Below are 9,426 nucleotides of genomic sequence, written 5' to 3' on the forward strand. Positions count from 1 at the left end.
ATTCACTCACTCAAAGGTACTCAATCTGAGTGATGGAATGCCTTTCACCGAATGCAAATTCATTGTACTCCAATATGCTGATCAGTGAGCTGAGGGTCCGCCTTTCATGGAAATTAGCTGCCATAGATACAGCGATGCGGTGTTAGGGCACCATTTTTACAAATAATATTCGACATTTGGCTGGCTATTGGCCTGGTAAGGGTTGATAACACGTGTTCGGTTGGGGTCAATTTGATCCACCTGAAAGGTTTCTCCTAAATTTCTGAGCGGCGAGACGTAGCCGCGCCAAACTTTGCATGGCTGTAAGAAATGGATTAACGGATCGTTTGGTATGCAAGATTAGGTGTACTTGGGAAGGTTTCTGCTTTATGGCCGGTCAGCAAAGTACATTTCTAGCGAAGCGTTCGATCTGATGCGACAACGGAGTGTTAGGCGAAGCCGTACATTTCTGAGATGGTGTGGTAACGCAATTAGAGTATTAAATTTAGGATTACGGAAAAATTATAATGTCCTTGGGTCCAGTATGAAGGACAGACCAAAGTCCAAACCACTGCTTTTGCAGCGCACAGCCTACTTTTTGGGTTAGCCTCTGATGCCCATTTCGAGTTTCTTGATAATAGAGCCGGCTACAGACATCTTCCTCAAACTTTTTCAACGTTAGAGGAGGCCATTGACCTACTATCACCCAAATCGACCTTTGTTTTAGGAACATTGCATAGCATATTCCGGGCCGTTGGTCGACTTAAAAAAAACTAAAACAATCGGATTTTTTATCACCGTGACGCCAAGGTCACATAGGTGCACTGACATAGAATAAACACCAGTGACCTTTTGCCCAGAACATTTTTCAAGGTTCAAGGCGGTGGCATGAGGGGTCTGAGGACACTTTGGACACCAGACTGAACACCATCTTGAACACGATCTTGTCTGGCCTGATTTAACCCGAACATCATGAGTTAGGAACCTCAAATTTTGACAAGTGATTTAACATAAATGCTTGCACACCGTGCGAATTTGGTTTCACAAGCCTTATTTTTTAAACCTCAGCGGGGGAGGGGTTCAAACCAACCCCCACCCGAGCGTGTAGCATGCAGTCGACTAGGCGGGTCCGTGGTAAGTGTTAATGTTCTGATATATGCTATTTGTTATAGGGAACCTATCTTCCTGTGCCAAGCCCTAGAAACAGCCCTGCAGCCCCGGATTCATTTCAGCGCATACCACCGTTTGGCCGCAGGGGACGCGGCCAGAGCCTTTGCAAAGGGGGCGGGGTGGGAGGATCACAGGGTTGACAGAGAGCCCGCTGAAAGTGAAAGCTCCCTTCCGTATGCCCCACCGTGTAAAAACGCAAGTATGGCCCTTTTATCAACGGGAATGTTGTGTTCTTATTTGGTTATTTTTACCGCCTATTACTGTAGTAGAAGTCAGAAGGTACCACAAGATTAATTCTGGAAGTGCATTTACGAGGAACATTATGCATACAGATAAGGCAATATTGATAGCCTTGTTCCTTGTAGAATAACCGGAAGAATGGAAAGCTAGATGGACGGATATTTCGGCTACCTGCCTCCATCGAAACGAATATCAGTAGATTATACACATAGCTTGGAAGGCCGACAATAAGCTAAAAAAGTATCCGGTGAAGTCTTTGATCTCGAAGCGGTGGTGCCCGGAAGGCAATAAGTGAATTATACAAATCTGGGTTTCAAGGGGTTTGCACTGGAAGACATTTGGTTTACAAAGTGTAAACTTTGTGAAAAACATGGGAGAAACAATCTATGTTGGGGAGTCCATGCGCCCTATTCCTGTGAGAACAGGAAATTAAGTGAAGCTATTCTTACAAGATGTCGAAGATCAGACCTTAACGTGCAGGGCTCATGGCCGATTATGGGAATGCGATTCGTGCCTTGGTATGTGGTGCGCGCTAGCTTAGCATCGTTTGCATGTATGGGTTGTACCTGGCGCGTAATGCGCGCTGCATGATAATTGAAATCGTTTGCATGTATAAGTGATGTGTGATGCATGATGCCTGCTTACTTAAAATGACCAGTGCATATGACTGATGCGTAATGCGTGATGTCTGTTTCCTTGAATTCATTTACACGTATTTTTGGCGTATTTTATTTCTCAGATAGGCACTGTAACGTAGCAGTGGCTGGCAATCGTTCTTTGCTTAATACTGTGAATGTTGGTGACCTGTGAAAACTATGGCTCGCTGTTTCGAAAACCTGAACCATCGAGTAGAATTGAGAGGCGAAGTTGAAGTTACTACTGATATTGGTTTTGATAAAAGCATGTAACCGAAATATCAACCACCTGTCTCTCCATTCTCACGGTTGTTCGACGAGAAATAAGGCTATTAGTACTGCCTTGTGCGGAGGACAACCTCAAAGTGGTAAGAAATGATACACCTTGGCTAATTTTTGAACGGTGCGAATTGATTTTGAGCGACGTCGGAACCATTTTTCACGACGGTCGTTCTCGCACGCACAACGCCCGCCGCCTGGTGTTGCAGCGGCCAATGCCGTTCGGTTTTACGGAAACTGTAACCCGTCCATCGCTGTTCTTAATTCCAATATTGCAAGCGCGCAGACTCAAACCTTTTGATGTGATTTGCTTCACCCGTCGATTCTGTGAAAGAATGAACGTTCTCAGGCCTCAGGCCTTTATCTACTCAGAAGGGGGGGGGGGGGCGGGGATAATCAGTGAGTAGAGCCCTCTGGCTGGCATTCCTGAATTCGACTCTCGACCGGCCTTTCGGGCCCTTGACCCCTCAAATTGGGCCCTTAATGGTAGGTCTGAGCTGCCCGAAGTTGCCCCTCGTAACCTAAGGGGGAGAGGGGCACGTGCCCCCTGTGCCCCCTGCTTGCGGCACTGTTTGGACGTGACGTGGCGCGCGGTGGGCGGAAGGCGGCAATGAGGAATTCCAACAGCCCAGGTGCGGCGGCACCCGGCGCAAATCAATGCTGACCAGTGACTCGAGGCGGCGGCGAAAAGAACATTCATACCCGGCCCGGTCGCACAGTCACACCGCGCGGTGACTCATACACCACTCACATGAACTTTCCGTGGTGCCTGAAACATATTGACATTGAGGGGCTGGGACCAAACAGTTCTCCAGCCAAGCACATCGCATAACGCGTCTGCCTTCGAAAGGCTCAGGCGGGCGACATTGCTGCAGGGCTGAGCGGCCTGAGGGGAAGATCTCACTGTCTCTCCACAGAAGGCCGCAGAGCTGAGCGGCCTGAGGGGAAGATCTCACTGTCTCTCCACAGAAGGCCGCAGAGCTGAGCGGTCTGAGGGGAAGATCTCACTGTCTCTTCACAGAAGGCCGCAGAGCTGAGCGGCCTGAGGGGAAGATCTCACTGTCTCTCTGCAGCAGGCTGCAGAGCTGAGCGGCCAAGCGGGAAGATTTCCCTGCCTCTCCACAGCAGGCTGCAGAACCGAGCGCCCTGAGAGGGATATCCCCCTGCCTCTCCACAGAAGGCCGCAGAGCTGAGCGGCCTGAGGGGAAGATCTCTCTGCCTCCCCGCAGCAGGCTGCAGAGCTGAACGCCCTGAGAGGGATATCCCCCTGTCTCTCCACAGAAGGCCGCAGAGCTGAGCGGCCTGAGGGGAAGATCTCACTGTCTCTCCGCAGCAGGCTGCAGGGCTGAGCGGCCTGAGGGGGAAGATCTCACTGTCTCTCTACGGTAGGCTGCAGAGCTAAGTAGCCTAAGGGGAAGATCCTACTGTCTCTCTGCAGCAGGCTGCATAGATGTGCGGCCTGGGGGGAAGATCTCACTGCCTCTCCACAGCAGGCTGGAGAGTTGAGCGGCCTGAGGGGGAAGATCTCACTGTCTCCCCGCAGCAGGCTGCATAGCTGTGCGGCCTGAGGGGAAGATCTCACTGTCTCTCCGCAGCAGGCCGCAGGGCTGAGCGGCCTGAGGGGAAGATCTCACTGTCTCTCCGCAGCAGGCTGCTGCCGTTCAGGCCGTATGTGGGCGGGAAGAGACTGACACCGACTAGAAGTGCGACTAAAACAGGCAAAGATTGGCTTCAACCACCGTCATCTAGTGACACAAGGCCTCTTCACAACGCTTTTTATTGAAGGGATATTTTCCCCGTCATAGGCATTCCCATGTACAACATATTTAGCCCACACAGGCAGGGTGCGTCCAGAGCCTTGACAAGGAGGGGGCACGTGTTTGAAACAGGGTGTTGTGTCCGAAAGAGCCTTCTAAAAACCATGCAAAACATCACCGCATATTGGCCACTTCATGGAAAGGCAAAATTTTTTGTCGTTTTAGTGTTATTTTTACCGGCTATAATTGGAACAGAAGCCAGGAGGTGCCACAAGATGTAATTTTGTTTGCATCTTGAAGTAAAAAAAACTGAGTGAAGCAGATGTAAATGACTTGGTATAACGAGCCGATGGTGCGGTTTTCTGACAATGATCCAGTTGACTCTTTCTGAACCGATACAACTCAAAAATTTTGCCAGTTTTCTGGTCTCTATAGAAATATTGACGACTCGGTTAGCGTAGATTGTAGATCGATATGGGGTCAAAAAATTGCATTAGCATGACCACCTGATGTTTCCTTGGGAATTTTTAGCCATTAAAAAGCATTAACAAGTGATAAAATTACCTAATATAGTCTTCAACATGCACGCTCGCAAGTTGAAAAACCGCACCCGGCGTTGTAGTCTCCATGGGCCTCGCAGCATTGGCTCCGTAGTTAACACTATGCGGTGGCCAATGGGCGGCCGAGAATGACGTAGTTGAAGAAGCATCTTTTAGCACGTTATAACATAAATTCGCACGTTTAGAAGGCATTCCGGGCGTATACTTCACTAGTACGATCTACAGATTGATAACGGAACTGGTAACGATTTCCAGCACATCGAACTGGTGCTAGAGTCTGGTGGTGGAACTGGAATCGTGTAGGTAGAATCTCCAGTTTTCGTGTTGCTCTAACTTTTTATCTGTTCAAAGGACAAGCTCGAAATTATAAAGGGAAATCATACGCCGCAACCCTATGTTTGAACAGTGCAAATTAATATGCGAAATCATATGTCCGAGACATTATTTCACGACGATCGTTCTCGCGCGTCCGCCGCCCGCCGCCTGTTGTCATCTGTAGCGGCTGGCGCTGCTCGTTTTTAAAAAAAAGTTGCAACCGGGATATAGCTGTCCTTGCTCCTAAGATAGCGGGCACTCAGCCTCAAACCTGTGTGATACCTGTTTAATCACTTAATTCTGCGAATAGGTGTACGTTCTCAGGCAACCATTGGCTGGTCTTTTTCACTTTTGACCTCATTTCGATTCACTTTATTGAACACTCATAAACCCCCTACCTTCAGCCGGGCAAGCGCATCGTGTGTAGAACACTAGGGGCACGCTGCCGTTCCCGGCCAACAGCTGAACGGCCTTTCCATCTCAACGTGAGCTGCCTACCAGCTGCTGTCTGACTAGGGCGGAGGGGTTCCCTGGTCGACCCGAAGGCCTTTGGAGGGATGCATCATACAATGGTTCCCTCCTTGATGCAGGAGGCAGCCTTGGGACAGCTCGCTCTAGATAGATGCGGGAGCGCTGATTGTCGCAGCAAGATTTTTATCGTCGCAGGTGGTCCGATAATTGGCACAGAGACTCCAGTTCGGCCAATGGGCTCTTGACTGAAATGGAGTGGGGGACCATTTTTCGATGCTGGGGTCCCGTTTGCCACAGGGCCCTTCTATTGCCTCGCTGTGAATTATTTCAATGAGTTATCCTATTTTCTTTCATCGTCGGAGGGTCCCGGGCAACTCATGAGACCACCTGGCATTCGGGGTACCGGCGCTGTTCACAGAATGTTCCTCTGTCGACTCTGGTCCTTCGCCGGCATGCGACCCTCTGGTAGGCGCTGTGGATCCCTGACCGGCACAGGGCCCCTCATTGTTGCAGGGCCCCCAAGCAATGTAAATCGCGGGCCCCAGCCTCGTCCCTGCTCCGGAAATGGAGTCCAGGGCTCAGGCCGACGCGGAGCCGACTGCTCGGTGTTGGTGGCCTCTGGCCAAAACAGGGGCAGACATTTTCCCAGAGATCCCCAACCAGTGTAAGAAGCACTCTCACTGAAATTTGAGGTCATGACTCTACGGGCAGGGTCTTTAATGTGAATCACCGTAACTCTTTTGAGCTCTTTAACCTTCTAGTTAGGCAGGGTCTAAAAGACCGACATGTGAAGCAGACACGCTTTTTCCGAAGCGGCTCGTCTGATTGCCCTGAAACCTTCACCGATCGATTCCCTGCGTTTAGGTGAGTCATAGGAAGGCAATATCGAGCCTGATCTGGGCTCGACACCTCGAAAAGCGAAGGGAAAATTTATGTGCAAATGTAGGCAACTCAAATCTCGGATCCTTTTGCACTGACCGCTGTGACCTTCACCATTGCATGCGCTATATGGGATTCCCTGCTGCAGTAGAAAATTCGGTGACCCTAGGTCAGTTCAAAAGTCGTCAAATTTCATAGACTTCAAAACTTTTTCTTGCAGACAGCTTAGTTCCCAAAACCTACCGAACCGATCGTTGCGAAGCCTTCACCATGGGGTGCGCCATACTTGATTCCCTTCCAAAGATGGAAATTGTGCACACAGCACGATTTCGCACCAGCTGAGTGCACGACCATCCGGCCGTGCACCCAACGCTACACAACCGTCCGGCCGTGCACCGCTGGGAGCGCAGCCGGCGGTGGCTGTCGCCCATCTTCACGACATAGTTCACTAGCTGAAACCAATTTATTTTCCTAAAAAGGTATTTTGGGTGTATCTGTGTGGGCACGTACACACACGTATTATTTTTTGCGTCCAGAAGATACAAATTTAACGGACGAAAAATGGAAATAAGTACAACTACAGTGGATACCGATTCCTAGTCCTTTGACTTGTTTTACCACCTGACACTGTGGCAATGGTATGACTAGGAATGGTGGCCAAAAGTCTCACACAGACTGCTAGGTTAGCTGTTATGAACAACATGTCAGAATAGCCTATTGTAATATTTATGTTTTAAGCTCGCTCACAGAGAACTTTTTGTTGGAAACAGTTCGATTTTGTCGGAGTCAGTTGTAGGCAGGCATCTTGTCATGGCAATTCTTCACTGAATAGAATACTTTCTATACAGTTGAGATGCCCGACTAGCAATAATTCTGTTTTCACATTTTACATATGACCATACAAGGGAGGTATTGCAGACGAAGCTCACGATTTCTATTGGGGTTCTCCACAGGCATGTTTGGAAAGCAGTAACTCTCCTCTTAAATACTCCTATACAAAATCTAGAGGGCGTTTATCATGCAGCAACATACAAGGAAACGGCATGAACCGCCCCCCCCCCCCCCCCTACATGTTGGACATGTCAAGTTTGTGCTATGACATCGCACACAAACAGCTCATTTTGAAGATTTGTGTTTGCATTGTTCGAAAACCCTGTGCACCGGTTCCAGCGCGGCACCATTACTGAGCGCGGCCCGGGAAACAGGCCGGAGCGGAGGGCTCACTCAAGCTTGGCACCGTGACTAATTGGAGCAGGCCTCCTTCTGCCGCTAAATCAACAGATAGCCATCTTTGCGTGCCCCGAGCGCCGCCAACCTCGGCGATGGCGTTTTGGTGGTGAATGGTATCGACCGAGCCGGCTGGCGCTACACGACAAACAAGAGCACCCGCGGGCCGCCGGCCGCCAGCATTACGTTACCCACCAACCTGCCCCGGTCTAGGTGGAGCTGAAATAATTGCAAACTTTGCAGCGGCGTACTGCAGTCCGTCGATAGCGACTTGTTCAATTTTCAGGCGCCTGTGGTTTGTCAAAAGTCGTACGAAGTGCATGCATCGGAAGCTGTAGCCCAAGGATGATCAAGGCACAACCTGATTGAGTTGGACGGTATTCAAGCTGGTCTCTTCATAAGCAGAAAGCGAGATGTATATGTAAACCCATTTAATGCGTGCCCTGATGGCCGGTTGAATGCCACGCTCTCGGGCGAAGCGGGGAAGGGTCAGTTTCACGCCGTTCGGAAGATTCCAAGAAAACCTTTGGTGGTCAAATTGACCTCCCGGTGGCTCTTCCTGTTCCTCTCATGTTCTTGGTCTCAACATGATCTCGCGATTTATGATCAATTATTCAGCTTTACATGCTTATATTTACTAGGTCATGCCCTGAAGCAGCACAAAATCTCAATATGCGTGTTCCTTGCTCAATTTTCAGTAAAGTTGTATGTTAGGTTTATGCGTCTTAGCATATATTTATTTTTTCAAAATCCGCTGCTTTTCCGAAACCAGAAAAGCAAGGTTTCATGTCAAAGCACGCAACGAATTATCGATGAAATTCTGAAAATCTTACCGCAATTGCACGATATGCCGGAGAGAACTCTTCAGAAAACCCTGGGGAGAGGGGGAGGGGCGCATCGAACCTCCGCTCCCTATCAGGGCTAGTGTTAATACAGCATGTAGGTTTTGTGAGCGATTCGTGGTATCTCCCTCTCGATTCTCTTTTGATGCGTCATTAGCAGCTCAGGGCCGTGGATATAACAAAAATTGATCAGAAAGACGCACAGAATGTGACTTAGGTTGTAAGCTGTGCCTGACGCGCTTAGGTCTTTTTCTTTAAACAAGGAAAATATATTGTTTGGTTCAGTTTGGTTGGATAAGTAGAGTCTAGAGTTTGGCAGTGGAAGGATTTGTTCACGTCAGGTTAGGACATAAAGTTAAATAAGTAACTATCTAAGTTAGGTCAGATACAACATTTAGAGCTTTATTCTTGCATGTATTAAAGGACGCATTCCACATTTGAATGTCATGAAGCATCAGATATGGTGATGTAAGCTCACTGCTAAATGTTGGTATGCCTTTAAGCGGAAAAGAATAGTTTAGACAACCAATTCTGTATTTAATAAACACGTTCCTCAATACGCCATCTGTTATGGCGTCATGGAACGTTTGTATGCCGGTGAAGTGTTGCCAAACTAGCCGTGTGAAATTGCCACCCTAGCACTCACAAGCAGTAGTTCAATTCGCCGACAAATGCCAGTAGTGGTAATGGAAATGTTCGCTGAGCCAAATATCGTTCTTTGCTCGTGTTCTGACCCTTTCTTGCGGTGTGCTTGCATAATTATCCGTGATATTAACACGTTGACTTACATTCACATACTTGGCCATGGCGCTTTTCTTAAGCTTTTCGATTACAAGCCTAATTTGCGCAGGAACTAGGAAGGATGTCCAACTTAGCAGTGCATAGTATTAATAGCCTTATTCCTTGTAGAAAAACCAGGGGAATGCAACTACTGTCTTATCTACACGTATAATGATCCCCGCAAATGCACTTGGCAACTTAAGACGTCCAACTTCTTACATTGTGTAACGCGGAATGTGATTCGTGACTAAAACCTACTCATCTTGCTCAAAATTAATCGGGAGCCAACTGA

This window comes from Pollicipes pollicipes, unplaced genomic scaffold (genome assembly GCF_011947565.3).
Source record: "Pollicipes pollicipes isolate AB1234 unplaced genomic scaffold, Ppol_2.1 Scaffold_3447;HRSCAF=4054_pilon_pilon_pilon, whole genome shotgun sequence".
NCBI lineage: Eukaryota > Metazoa > Arthropoda > Thecostraca > Pollicipedomorpha > Pollicipedidae > Pollicipes > Pollicipes pollicipes.